We start from the raw sequence: 13846 nt of genomic DNA, 5'->3' as shown, positions 1-13846 counted from the left end.
GAGTTGATTATACCATCCCCAAACTCAGTACCTGTTTCCTGCCTCTGCAGTTTCCAGAGCATCCCAGAAGCCCCGTGAAAAGCAGTTGTTCCCCCGAGTGTCACTTAGTGCCCCTGAATAGCATCAGTCACATAGTTGGGCCTGGATGCCAGGATCTAGGACTTGTTTGTGTTCTGATCCTCATCAGTTGGCACAAATGCCCAGGACTTGATAAGCACTCACTAATCATTACTTGATCACAGAGTGGACAGTTGAGGAGAGATTAGATGCAATTAAAACTATGAAATTTCCAGGAAAACGGATGAATCCAGAAATTATGCTAGTAAGCACAGTAACCCAGAGTTATAAAGATGGCATGTTCTTTCATACGTAGATCTTAGCATGCAATGTTTAGATATATGAATATATGTGAGTGCAGTTATAGTCATGAAGCTGGGAAAAGAGGACCATGAAAGGGGAAAGAGGGACTCTGAGACAGGGTGAAGGTGATGGGGGAATAGAAGAATGGACAGGAAAAACAAATTACGTTTGAAAATGCCATCTGAAATCTAATACTCAGTACGTTAATTTTTAAAAGCCAAACACCACCCCCGCCAACCCCAAGTAGATGCATTAAACCTGGAAAGGGAAAGTGTTCTAATAACAGGCAAGCAGTGTCTCTTCTACTGGAGTAAAATTACATGGATGGTAGAGGCCAGAGTGTGGGTTAGATCCTAAGGACTGCCAAGATAGTCTGTAGATTTGTGCAGTCCGCTGTGGTAGTCACCAGCTCCATGTGGCTGCTGAGCCCTGGAAAGGTATTACCTAATTATGGGTTGAGATGTCAGCTCTGAGTATAAAGTAAATATTGGACTTTGAAGACTAGGTACACATATGGTGTATACATGTTGGAATGACAGAACTATGAATATGTTAAGTTGAATGTACTATTAATACGTCATCTGTTTCTTTTTCCTTTCTTAAAGTGTGACTGATAGAAACCTTAGAATTACATATGTGATTTGCATTGTATTTCTGTTGGTCTAGAAGAACTATTCTAGAAGGTGCTAGGAAATAAGTTTATCAGGTGCACAGAGGATCAGAGACCTGTGATTAGTTACCTTGAGGCTAAACTTTCCCTGCCTTTGCACACCTAAGACACATGGCCTATTCCAGGAATACCAAAATCTCCTGGGGAGGTCTGGAGAGCAGCAGGAATGCAGGAGTAGATTTAAAAACTTCTCATATAACCCTGCTGCAGGGCGTCCAGGATATGCTTCCCACATAATGGCCGTGGACTGTCTTCATTTGCTAAGTACACACACACACACACACACACACACAGCCTGTGGCTGCACACCCACTGGGCTATAGTTTAGTTTGGCATTAGAAGTGACAGCCCAGAACCAGATTCTTACGTGACCATCGCAGCCCTGTGTGCAGCAGGGTTCTTATTGTGAGTTGCCGTCACTTTTGGCTGCCCTCCCTAAAATACTCCTAGCAAAATGATAACATGGACAAGAGGTTCCTGCAGCATGCAGGTTAGAAGGGGCACGGAAGTCAGGATGGGGGACTCCACCCCTCTGTCCAGTGTGTTATTCTGTGGCTGTGCTAAGTTCCATCATTGTGGTCATTAATTCAGAGGCACTTTTCGGCCTCTGCTGTCTTCTGTGCCTCCTACAAAGAAACCCGCTTGATGCTGGCCTTCCTTACCAACTTGGTTCACACGAGTGAGGTGTCCTCCGTCGTCTGTGTCTGCAGGGAGCATCGCGCCCGCCTCCTCCTCACACAGAGCCACCCTGCAGGCCTTTTCTGCGATGGCTGAGTCACTTCAGTCTGCCGTGAGGCACAATCAGAAAAGAAAAAGAAAAAGAAAAAGAGCTCGCTTTGGGGCCTGCTGCTTTTTACCATGAAGACACGAACCTGCTCTCTTTCCTTTGCAGTTATTTGTAGGGAAAAATTAAATCCAGTTATAAGAAAATACTAATGTAGAGGACAACGTCTGGAAAGTCTAAGAAGATATTCTAGAAGCTTTTGTGAAATCAGGAAGCAGCTATCTAGTGTATCCAGAAGGGCTGACATTTGAGCCCGCGTTACCCCAGAGCCTCCCAGTCTGATGATCGGACTTGGGGGAGGATAATGAAGCCCCACTCTGCTAGGAGCACCTGTTAACAGGCAGTAATGAGTGAATAGAAAGGAAAGCCTTAGACGCGTTATAAACAAGAGACTAGTTTGGATGAATATGTGGTTTTGTTATGGCTACTTCCTGTTCACCTCTCTGAGCCCTGTCCTCTTTCCTTTTCCAAGGTCTCCTCACCTCATGAACTGTATGTTTCCCAGGGGAGCCCTGCCTTTCACTATTCCCCAGGCTCCCTCAGAAGCCGGCTCTTGGGTTTAGCAGCTACTCCTTCCTACCCCCTCTTTAGAGTAGCGGGAACGTCCAGGGAAATTGGGGTTCCCTCCTTAGATTCATCATCTCATTAATAAAAGAATTTAAGAACAGACTCAGAAGGAAGCCCGGGGACCATTTTATGAGAATTTGAAAGAAAAACAACAGTGTTCCAGCTGTAAGGCCTGGCAGCTGCTGAATGGAGGTCAATGGAGGAGAGTGAAGAGAGAGTGGCATGCCTTCTGAGTGAGGGGCCGTGAGAGCTGGCATGCTCGTCGGTGGAGGCTGGCAAGGAGCTGATGGCAGAAGAGTGGGGTGCGGGGCTTCAGAGGATGAGGGGAAATCAGGAGGCCAGGGAAAGCTTAGACGGGGGGAACTTGGCTGCACTTTTGAAAAACAGTACAGAAAGAGAAGGAAAAATTATAACTTTTGAGTTTAGAACTCAAAAGGCAGGCAAGCTTGGCATTGAAGACAGGCAAGCCACTGCATCGGGGAGGGGGCCGTGTGGAAGTATAAGTGAGGACATTATCTCATTAGGGGTAGTTATTCCTCCCGTCTCCCGAGCGTGTTATTGGGTGAATCAGCTTTCCTGGGGAGGAGACTCTGGCCGTATGATTGACAGGTCCAGCTCAAGGGAAGAGACAACATAGTATATATAATGTTCTAGTCTTTGGAGGAGATCAGAATGTTATGTCTCCACTCAGGGCCAGAGGGATTCCATTCTTTTGACTAGAAGGCCTAAGGAGAGGCAGTTGTAATGTTTTCCTTTCTAGTGTTAGCAGGAAAAAAGATGGGGTCCAGAGCCAACCATGAGGAAGGAGTCTGTCCTCAGTGCCCTCTGAGGTTACTAATCTCGGCCTGCTTAGCATTTGTACTCAATCATTATTTTGGAAGTGGGCTGAAGTTGGGAATAGATACAACCACATTTCCACCGTGAACACCTAGAGGTCTGATTCCAAAGCTGTCCACCAGAAGGGATTAGTGTCTAGCTGGAACTTCAGCCACTCTCCCATATGGCTTCCAGACAGGGGAGGTGCTCACTGAGGAGAAGAGAGAGACAGATAATTGCACTCCTGCTTTCTGGGCCTCTGCTCAGATCAGGACCAAGGACATTGCCCATGGAGGGTAGACCACACACGGCACCTAGAACCTCATAACTCTATGCCTTTCTTTCTAGGGAGTGGCCCAGACTCAGTGTCTTTCCCTAGGAGTGGGCAGTAGAAGTACCCAGTGAGGACTTGGGGAAAGGGATGGCACTGTTCACAATGAGTTATGGGAAAGCCTGGAGGTGTCTGGAGCATTGGGGGTAGCAGCTGTGATGCTGGGTCTGAAAGCTTGCGTAGATCCCAGGACTCTCCAGTGCCCAACTCTGTGTTTCCCAGCACCATTCAGATCGTGGGGAGTTGCCAGATTGGTCTTGGCTCTTCTGGGGTGATGGTCCTCTCAAGCTGAGACCACAGCTCACCTCGGATGTCAGATGTGATCACCAGAACTCCAGAATAATCCAGTTGTGTGATATATGCATATGTAATTCACACACACACACACACACACACACACACACACACACACACACACACACCAGTTATGCTGGCAGGAGCCCAACTATTAGTGAAGGGCACTAATGGAAGTTAGCACAGTCCCTGCCACCAAGGGCCTGCTCTGTAAAGTGGCTCTGTGCAGTGCTGTTACGACCTCAGATGGAAAGCCTGGAGAAGAGAAGCTGTGGATGTCACTATGAGATGTTACTTCTGCTAGTGGATGGAGAAAATGGCACTTAGCTCCCTTTCTTCCTCGTGGTGTTTGAATAAGAATGGGCCCCCATAGATTCATGTGTTTGAATGCTTGGCCTTTAGAGAGTGATATTAGGAGATGTATCCTTGTTGGAGGAGATGTGTCACTGTGGGGGTGGGCTTTGAGGTCTCAGATGCCCAAGCTACGCCCAGTGTGGTACACTCTTCTGTTGCCTGCAGATCAAGATGTAGAACTCTCAGCTCCTTTGCTGAGACTGCCAGCACACCACCATGTCCCACCATGGTGATAATGGACTAAACCTCTGAACCTGTAAGCCACTCCATTAAATATTTTTCATTATAAGAGTTGCCATGGTCATGGTGCCTCTTCCCAGCAGTATAAACCCTAAGACACTCCCTCACATAGACATTTTCTCAGTGCAGTTGCCACATCTGCTTGAGGTGTAAGACTCATCCAATTTCAAATATGTCGTAATTTGAATATGAAATGACCTGGCTGGCAGTAGGTTACTACGGCCATGCCTTTGAAGGTTATAAACCGACCCATGGCTCCAGCCTGTCTCTCAGCTGCCTTTCTGCCCTTGTCTAAACAGTCTCCTCCTCATCCACTCCTGAGATCATGAGGCCAGACTCCTGGAGGCAAGCAGCTGTGGACCAAACCAAGCTCTTTAATCTGTGAGCCGAAACAAGCCTTTTCTCTTGAGTTGTTCCTGTCAGGTGTTGTCAAAGCAGCAGTCCCGCGTCATCCTCCGATGCCAGTTTTCTGTACTGGTTATCTCTGTGTTGCTGTGACTGTATCATCTGATGGAAAAAACTCAAGGGAGGGAGGCTGTATTTCAGACAGGTGTCCGTCAGGGAAGGGACAGGGCGATAGATTGAGGAGCAGCTGGTGGCTGGAACAGGCATTTAAATAAGAGCCTGTAGAGGACATTTCAGATTCAAAGTGCCGTGCTGACGGCTCCAGACTTCAGTCCCTTTGGTTCGTGTGGGGCTTCCGAAGACCCTGTGCTTCTGTTCTCTTCAAGGCATCGCGTCATGCTCCCATTTCCCTGATCATGTTCACATTGTTCTTACTCATGCTCACCTGTTTCCCGCCAGAGATACGTGCTCCAAGTAGATCAGACATTGTCTGTATAGCTTGCCCAGTGCCTGCATTCTATGAAACAATGCATGCTGATCAGTGAGTCCGTTACCATTGGTTCCCTTTGCGCAGAACAATCCAGCAAGAGTGGTGATGGTCTCACCTGTTCTCAGATTAGCTTTCCTTCTATCTGCAGAACATGGTGAGTGTGGTGGGCTGCAGCAGCTCAGTACTGTGCATTACTACAGAATGTGGTGAGTGTGGTGGGCTGCAGCAGCTCAATTCTGTGCATTACTGCAGAACATGGTGAGTGTGGTGGGCTGCAGCAGCTCAATACTGTGCATTACTGCAGAACATGGTGAGTGTGGTGGGCTGCACCAGCTCAATACTGTGCATTACTGCAGAATGTGAAGAGTGTGGTGGGCTGCAGCAGCTCAGTACTGCGCATTACTGCAGAACATGGTGAATGTGGTGGGCTGCACCAGCTCAATACTGTGCATTACTGCAGAACGTGGTGAGTGTGGTGGGCTGCACCAGCTCAATACTGTGCATTACTGCAGAACGTGGTGAGTGTGGTGGGCTGCACCAGCTCAATACTGTGCATTACTGCAGAACGTGGTGAGTGTGGTGGGCTGCACCAGCTCAGTACTGTGCATTACTGCAGAATGTAAAGAGTGTGGTGGGCTGCAGCAGCTCAATACTGTGTATTACTGCAGAATGTAAAGAGTGTGGTGGGCTGCAGCAGCTCAGTACTGTGCATTACTGCATAAGACAGCGAAGTTCTAGAGGCGCCTGGGTAGTCAGGCTTTCCCCCCTTTTCCTAACCCAGATGGAGAAATCAAGGTTTTAGGTCCTTCATAACTGTTAAACAATGGAGCTTGAACTTAGGGCTCCTCCCTTCAGACATTTCCAACCATACTGATTCTAGGCCTCTCTCAATTCCTGTCCTTCACTGATTTGATGTGAAAAGGTTGACTGTAGTGACAATCACCTCACCACAATGATGGCATGTGGGGGTGTGCTGTGTTTAAGTGAGGCTGGGAGACCAGCCTTGCTGGGTTGGCATGTAGTCTGACTCTGGATGGTGATTGCTTCTGACTGTAGAGCTGGCCCTGCACACCCTGCTCATGCCTTGTGCTAATCACACTGAAGGCAGAAAGAGAAGATGTGGGGATGAGAGGTATCACCATCGTGCAGTGTGTAGAAGTTTGGAGTGTGTCGGACTTGGGTTTGAATGGCAGTTCGACTCATTTCTTGAGAGCTTGGGATGAGTTCTTCCAGTCGTCTGTTCTGTGACCAAGAAACTGAAGACACTCACAGCACCATCCTGTAAATAAACCCCTCTTCCGTGAACACCAGTTATATCTGGCTGTTGGGGTGGGGAAGGTGCTGCAGTTTCTGCTTTATGGATGTCTGCAGTTTTAAGCTCCAGTGATGAGTACATGTCACCGTCCATAGTCAGAAATAACGTGTTGGATCAAGTTTGGAAAGTTACTTGAGGCTCTGGAGATCATGCTGTCTGCAAAGTTGTGACACAGACTCGGGCAGAGAAGCCAGTGTGTAACTAGACTTCTCTGCTGTCAGCCCCAGACCCACAGACCCACAGACCCACAGACCCTGCCTTCTCTGCTGAGTCCTTTCTTTCAGCAAGCAGCTTATTCGTAGCTCATCTTCATGCTCTCAGGATGCATGCTGAGCTGCCACTATTTGTCATCTGCAGTTTGTCACACTTCTGGGGCCGCGGGTCACTCTGTGCCCTCCCCCACGGAGCCCCGGCACATGTAATTTTTCTCTTTTTGAACTCTGAAAGTTTCTAGGTTTCTAGGCCTCCTCCCCCGTTCTGGAAGCTCCGCTGCTTCTTCCCCGTATGGCTTCCTTGATGTCTTGAGCAGCCAGCCCCACAGCCGCACGCCCTGTCTCCCCGACTCCACACGGCACACATCTCAAGTGATGACGTCCTTCAAACCTCTGCTGCTCACTCTCCATCTAGACCTTTCTTTCCTCCTGAGGAAATACAGGAACCAAACCCAAACCACAGCACTTTAAAAATGCTAATTAATCCTCACCATGGATGTTGGCCACACCACACTAGCAAATCCCACGGCCCCAGTTTTTATGTTTGGAGAAATCAGGGTAATTGGCGTCACAGGACAGAGGCTGACGGAAGGGTTTGCCTTGGCCCTGTCTCTGGGAGTGAGGCCATCTGATGGGGGACCCGCTGCCTCACCAAATTCCTCCCTGCACATACATCACTGTGGGATTACTTTCCTATAACCCCATTGCATTCCATTGCGATAGGAAAATACCTGCGGCCAAGTAATTTGTAAGTAAAGAAGTGCATTCAGCTTACAGTTCTGGAGAGTGAAGCTGGCGCTGACATCTGCTCGGCTCTGGTGAGATCTCCATTGGCTGTGTCACTTTGTGGTGGGTGGCATCTAGAAGGAGTGCATGTGAGAGGGAGTGACCAGGTGGTGACCCTGGGATGTCACTTACTTACAGTCAAGGACATCAGTTCCTGAAGGGGGCAGCATTGCCCCTCTGTGGCCTGATGACCAGGCACTAAGCCCCGCCTCTTAATGGTTGCATCGCCTCCCAGCATGGCCTCACTGAGAATCGAGCTTTCAGCATGCAAACCCTTGGGGACACACTCAAAACACAGCACTCATTTACATGTGTGCTGCCCCCACCCCAGCCCAGCATCACGAACGAGGCAAACTCATCTCCAACTAATTCGATTCCTCTTCTTTCATTCTGGTATAACAAGACATTTAAACTATGGCTTTAAACGTTTCTGTGGCTGAGCTAAAACACCCTGATGTAAAGCAAGTTGGGGAAGACAAGGTTCATGTTGGTGTGCAGTTCCAGAGGTGATACAGCCCATCATGGCTGGGAAGGCAGGGCAACCAGAGGATGAGGTTGGCCGGGCAGTCAGGAAACAGATCGGACACATTTCATCGGAACACGTCTGATGAGACACTTACAATGACTTCTCAACAGAAACAGTGGTTGAATAGAATTTAACTGTTCTCTGACAGTGCTTAACCTCTGCCCCAGTGGTCCAAGGAGAGGTGTGTGAACGGTTTCTATACCCCATATGAAGTCTCTATGCTGATGCATCAATCTAAATCAGGCCGAATTAAGAAAAAGCCCAGGTTTAATGGTTAAAGTGTTCCCAGATGATATTCTGCACCCCCCCAACCCATCCCACCCCACCCCACCCCACCCGCGCCAAAGGAGACAGGGAAGAAACTGAAAAACTATGTGTCTGTCTGGGGGGGGGGCAGTTTAAATACCCTGTGGGAGTGGTCTTGAGCATCTCTGGGAGAGGAGCTGTGTTTGGTGGGCTTTCTAAGATGAGGCAGTGTTTGGGGAGAGAGAGATGGGGAAGGGGGATTGAGGTGGAGGTTCCACCCGAGCATTCCAGACTCTCTGGGTATATGGATGCCGGAGGCTGCGGTGGGGCTTCCTCCAGAACAGTGAGTCCTTCTCATCCGCCTCTGGGATTGAGTTCTTCTGGGGCTGCAGGCCTCCAACCCTGCTTCCCTTCTCACAGGGTCTCCTGTCGTGTCCGTCTTGTTAAGATTCTCAGGATGACATGAGGACCACCTGGAGAGCCAGGCTGCCTCCCTGTTTGGGGGCTAGCTGCTCAGCAGTCTCCTCCATCTGCACTTTGAATTCCCTTTTGCCCTGTAGCCCAACACCTTCACAGGTGCAGGAAAAATCAGGAGAAGGAAGTCACTGGTGCCTGGGGGTGGAAGGCATTATTCCATCTACCACAAACACTCCGTTGCCCTGGATTTTATGAAAACCATGGAGTAGCCTAGAAGATAACTGGAGGAAAGAATAACATACAAGTTTAAATAAATTCAAATAACAGATGAAGGCGACAGTGGTAGAAATAGTATGAGGTATACTTGGCTAATTGCCAGTTGTTTCCATGGAGTCTGACAGAGTTTCTGTGACTGCAGGAGGGCCCTGCTCCCTCCCAAAGACTGCCTGCTGAGAGGACAGGCAGTCTCTTCACCACAGGAAGTGGCAGGCTGTGTGTGTAGGCACACTCAAGCCTGCTCAGGGTCAGAGAGAAAGCATCTGAGTAAGGGTTGGCCAGCCTCGGGACTGGGACGTGATCCCACAGGCAGTGGGAGCTACCTAACTGTTATTGCACAAATAATGCATTGAAAGCGGGAGCATTGAAACGCGGGAAATTTCAAAGATAGCGGTACAAATCGTATTACAACACTCTCTGGCCACCCTAAAATAAGCCTTGCAGATGTTTTAGTGTGTCTTTTACAGTTCTCGCCTTCTCTTGATTTTATTCATTAATAGACACATGTAAATACATTCTTACAGGATTTGAATCATAAATTTGAAGTTAATGTAACATAAGCTTATGTAGACACTGTAGATGGAAATTTCTCCAGTCCTGCCTTGCTCAGCAGTCCAGACGAATCTCTCCAACCTGCGGTCCGACAGCCGCTTGTAAAATAATTACTCAGAGGCTTATAATAATTACAAACTGTATGGCCTATGGCTTCAACTTCTTGCTAGCTAGCTCTTTTTTTTTTTTTTTTTTTTGAGACAGGGTTTCTCCGTGTAGCTTTGCACCTTTCCTGGAACTCACTTTGTAGACCAGGCTGGCCTCGAACTCACAGAGATCCACCTGGCTCTGCCTCCCAAGTGCTGGGATTAAAGGCGTGCGCCACCACCGCCCGGCGCTCTTTCATCTTAAATTAACCCATTGCTATAAATCTATATGTTGCTACCCGGCCATGGCATTACTGGTCTGCTGACATCTTGTTGCTCCTCTGGTGGCGGGTTCCTATCTCTCCACCCTTCTTCGCCTCGTCTTCGGTCTGAATGTCCCGCCTAACCTTATCCTGCCCTGCCATAGGCCAATGCAGCTTTGTTTATTATCCAGTGGGAGCCACACATTTTCACAGCATACAGAAAGACATCCCCCAGCACTTCCCCTTTTCTGTCTAATCAAAAGGGAAGGTTTTAACTTTAACATAGTAAAATTATATATAACATAACAGTTATCAAGCAAGAATTGCAGTTACACTGTCTAGTCTATTTGTATTTGGCAAAATTTTAAAAAATATTCTATTGTCTATCCTATTTTTGTGAGTCTAAAGTTTTATAACTAATTTACCTTTTATCATGACTAAGGAAAACTGTAAGAATAGCTATCTAGTCTTCAACTCCATCAAAGACCCCAGAAAGTTATTATATTATCTGAGTAAACAGGAAATGCATTGCAAGCAACTTTCATAATTCTAGAAATGACAGGCATCTGGCTGCCTGGACAGTCACCCAAAGTTCCTCTTTAATGTTGGGGCATCCATCTTCAGCCTGCAGGCCTAGAGTCTCTGGCATGGCTTTCAGTGAAGCAGGAAATTTTAAGGACTGTTCCACCCATTCTGGCAAAGTTTGTCAGTCACTTCTCCCCATGTCTTGTAGAATGTCTGGCAGTTTATTTTGTGAAGCAGGAACCTGAAGGACCATCTCACCTTGCAAAGTTCAAAGATCATCTTCTTTTGGGTCATGCACGTCCAGTTTATACTGCATTCTGTCAAGCAGTCGTAGCAAGAGCTTTTTTTTTTTTTTTTGGCCAGGTGGCTAACTTTTGCCACAAAGAAAGTAAATTCCATAATGAGTTTCTTTGATGCCCATCATCTTTTCTGAAGTAGATCGGTGCTGCCAGGAACAGACATGTCTCAATGTCCAGAAAGGTCTAAGTTTTTAAAACATTTTAAATGCCGTATCATGTAGGTCTTTGAAGTGTTTAAAGATTACCTACCTAATGGAAATATACCTTTGTATGCCTAAAAAACTTAACTATAAGTTTGATTATCATAGGTGACTATTAATCTGTATTTTATATTATATTTTACAATTTTAAATGAATTGTATAAACATGATACCTTAAACAAGAGTAGAAATATACATACAGTATAACAAAATTAAATTTGTGTTAATAAACTAAAATCTATATAGCAATGTAAAATATTTCAAACAAGTTGTTGCTCTTTAAAAGTAGATTCAATAATCTACTCTTTCATCCTATCATATATATATATATATATATATATATATATATATATATACCACCTTTTCTTCTTTAGAAAGAGATTGCATTTATAATCAACCTGCTTTAAGTAAAAAATAAACATTCATAAACAATATTTTGGGAATTTGGGCATAGCTTCCCATACTACTTCCTGCTGATTAGGGGCACTGGCAATCTTATAGGGATCCTGAGAAAATTAAGAATTATAGTTAAATCTTGGCTGTAGTAGTCTGTGAGGCTAGATCATCTCAGCTAGTTGCTTTGAAGCTGTTTTGGATGTTGGATCATCTGGGCCATGGTGTCATCAGAGACCTTTCAGGGGGTCTTGGTTGATCAAACCATATTAGCCTGGAAGCAATCCACAGGGTCTCATCTTCTGTGGAAATAAAAGTAGAACCTCCTTTCCAAAGCAACATATTCTTAGACATAAATTTTGAAGTCAAAATACCTTTAAAATATACATATTGGTTTAACTTGGTAGCCCCTACAATAGAATGTCTCTGCAGTTAAAAATTCTAAAAACAATATAATAATATGCATTCTTTAGATTCTTTGTGTAATTTCCATCCTTACATGGCTTAACTTTTATATTTCTTTTACTGTCTTTTTAAAGACTTTATTTTTTAAGCTATTTATTTCTTTATATAACTGTCTAAATTCATTTTCCTCTCTCTTCCAAGCCTATGTACATTTTTACACACACTGTAAACCATTTAGAAGTTTTTTTCCATCTGAATCTGTCCTATTGTGAATCTGTAATCATTTTTTTGACCATTGATTTAAACTGCAGTGTGGCTAGGACCAAAGCGGCAGCCCTGGCTGCTGGCTCCGCCCACCTCTGCTTCCCAACATGGCAGAAGTACATTTACCGCCAGCTCTGGGAGCCATGGTCACCACCAGCTCTGGGAAGCAGTGGGTCTATGCCTCCATCAAGCAGTGTGTAGCCCAGAAACCTCTTTTGTTGTTGTTGCTGTTGATGTTGTTGTTATTGTTGTTCTGTCTGTACTAGCAAAAGCTAAGTCCACCACGCAGCACAGTGCTGGCTTGGAGACACCACTGTGTACTGTGGCAGGAATCTGCCATGCTGCTTAGCTCATGGCGGCTGGCGGCCAGCTCCACCTCACAGGCAGCTGTTAGGAGACGAGTCTATGCATTGCATCTGACATGAGACTGTGAGACTAGGAAGCCTAGTGTGGCTCCGTTTCTGTGCCTTTAGAATCTTTAAGCTTTGTTAGGTCTATGTGGATCAATGCCCATTGGTGAGCGCCAAATGTAGAGGGAAGTGTCTCTGGGTCCTGCCTGGCCCATGGTCAGGACAAATCTCTCCCACCTTATAAAATAATTACTCAGAGGCTTATATTAATTACAAACTGTGTGGCCTATGGCTTCAACTTCTTCCTAGCTAGCTCTTTTGTCTTAAATTAACTCATTTCTATAAATCTATGTATTGGCACGTGGCCTTGGCATTACCAGTCTGCTGACATCTTGTTTCTCCCTCAGCTATGGGCTGGTGTCTCTCTCAACTCCACCCTTCACCTCATCTCCAGTTTGAATGTACCACCTAACCTCACCTGCCGTGCCATAGGCCAACGCAGCTTTATTATCCAATGAGAGCTACACATATTCACAGCATATAGAAAGACATCCCACAGCAAGACATTATTTTTTTTAATTTAAATAAAAATTTAAAACTTGTATAGTAATTTTATGAATGGTTGCATAGTTTGGGATTATATGGAATGAACCTGCCACTTCAGCACAATAAAATACTTTGCTTCACCATTGCCCTAATCCTGCATTTTAAGGGTATTTTCAAAGTTTCACTCACACAAAAAAATGCTCATGGATGCCCTGATGATTAGCACTGTTTTGTCAACTTGACAGGTTCTAGGAGGACTGAAGAGACATGCCTCTTCCCATGTCTGGAAGAAGGCCCACTCTAATGTGGAGAGCACAATTTTATGATCTGGGGTCCTGATCTGAAGAAAAGTGAGACAGTATACTGAGTATAAGTTTGCTTTATGCATCAATCTGTGCATCCAGTCCCTGGCATCCACACAGTAGAGGGAGAGCACTGACTCCCTCAGGGTATTGACTGCCCACTCGCCCACCCACTGTGGCACATGCCCACACCTATGCATGCACACAGAAAATAAGTAAATACTTTTTAAAGGGTGCTTTTTAAATGTAAAAATTTTCATTTTCGTTTTGCAGAATTCTTCACTTTACATTCAAGTATTCACCAGTATTCTAGTTTGCCAAGGTTTTAATCATCTGTACTTGGCTGTTTATAAATGTTTAATCATTTACTGTTGGCTCTTAGGTATACCGGAATGACAGCAGGTAGATTTACAGAGAGAAAATAGCCATCGTGAGACTGAGGATTTGTAGCAGGGACAGACTGGGCTCTTCACGAACAAAGTGTTTTTCCATGGATTCCACCTTTCGGGAGGGACTGCCTGCAAGCGTGGCTGTTTCACATCGTTAATCATCTTTTAGGCGCCTTGTGTTTTATTACTGATGCCGGGGTCCTTCTATTACTGAATTCTGTTAGCTAACAGGAGGTACACAGC

The 13846-nt window shown here is 45.8% G+C and overlaps 1 protein-coding gene across 1 annotated transcript in view; it reads left to right on the top strand.

The window, feature by feature from the left end:
- Arsb (arylsulfatase B) overlaps positions 1-13846 on the top strand; it is a 163898-nt gene that overhangs the window by 100216 nt on the left and 49836 nt on the right. The gene's annotated exons all lie outside the window — the stretch shown is intronic.

Source organism: Peromyscus eremicus, chromosome 11 (assembly GCF_949786415.1).
Source record: "Peromyscus eremicus chromosome 11, PerEre_H2_v1, whole genome shotgun sequence".
NCBI classification, from domain to species: domain Eukaryota; kingdom Metazoa; phylum Chordata; class Mammalia; order Rodentia; family Cricetidae; genus Peromyscus; species Peromyscus eremicus.
The sequence above is the reverse complement of the archived record's forward strand: the minus strand, read 5'-3'. Positions and strand labels throughout refer to the sequence as shown.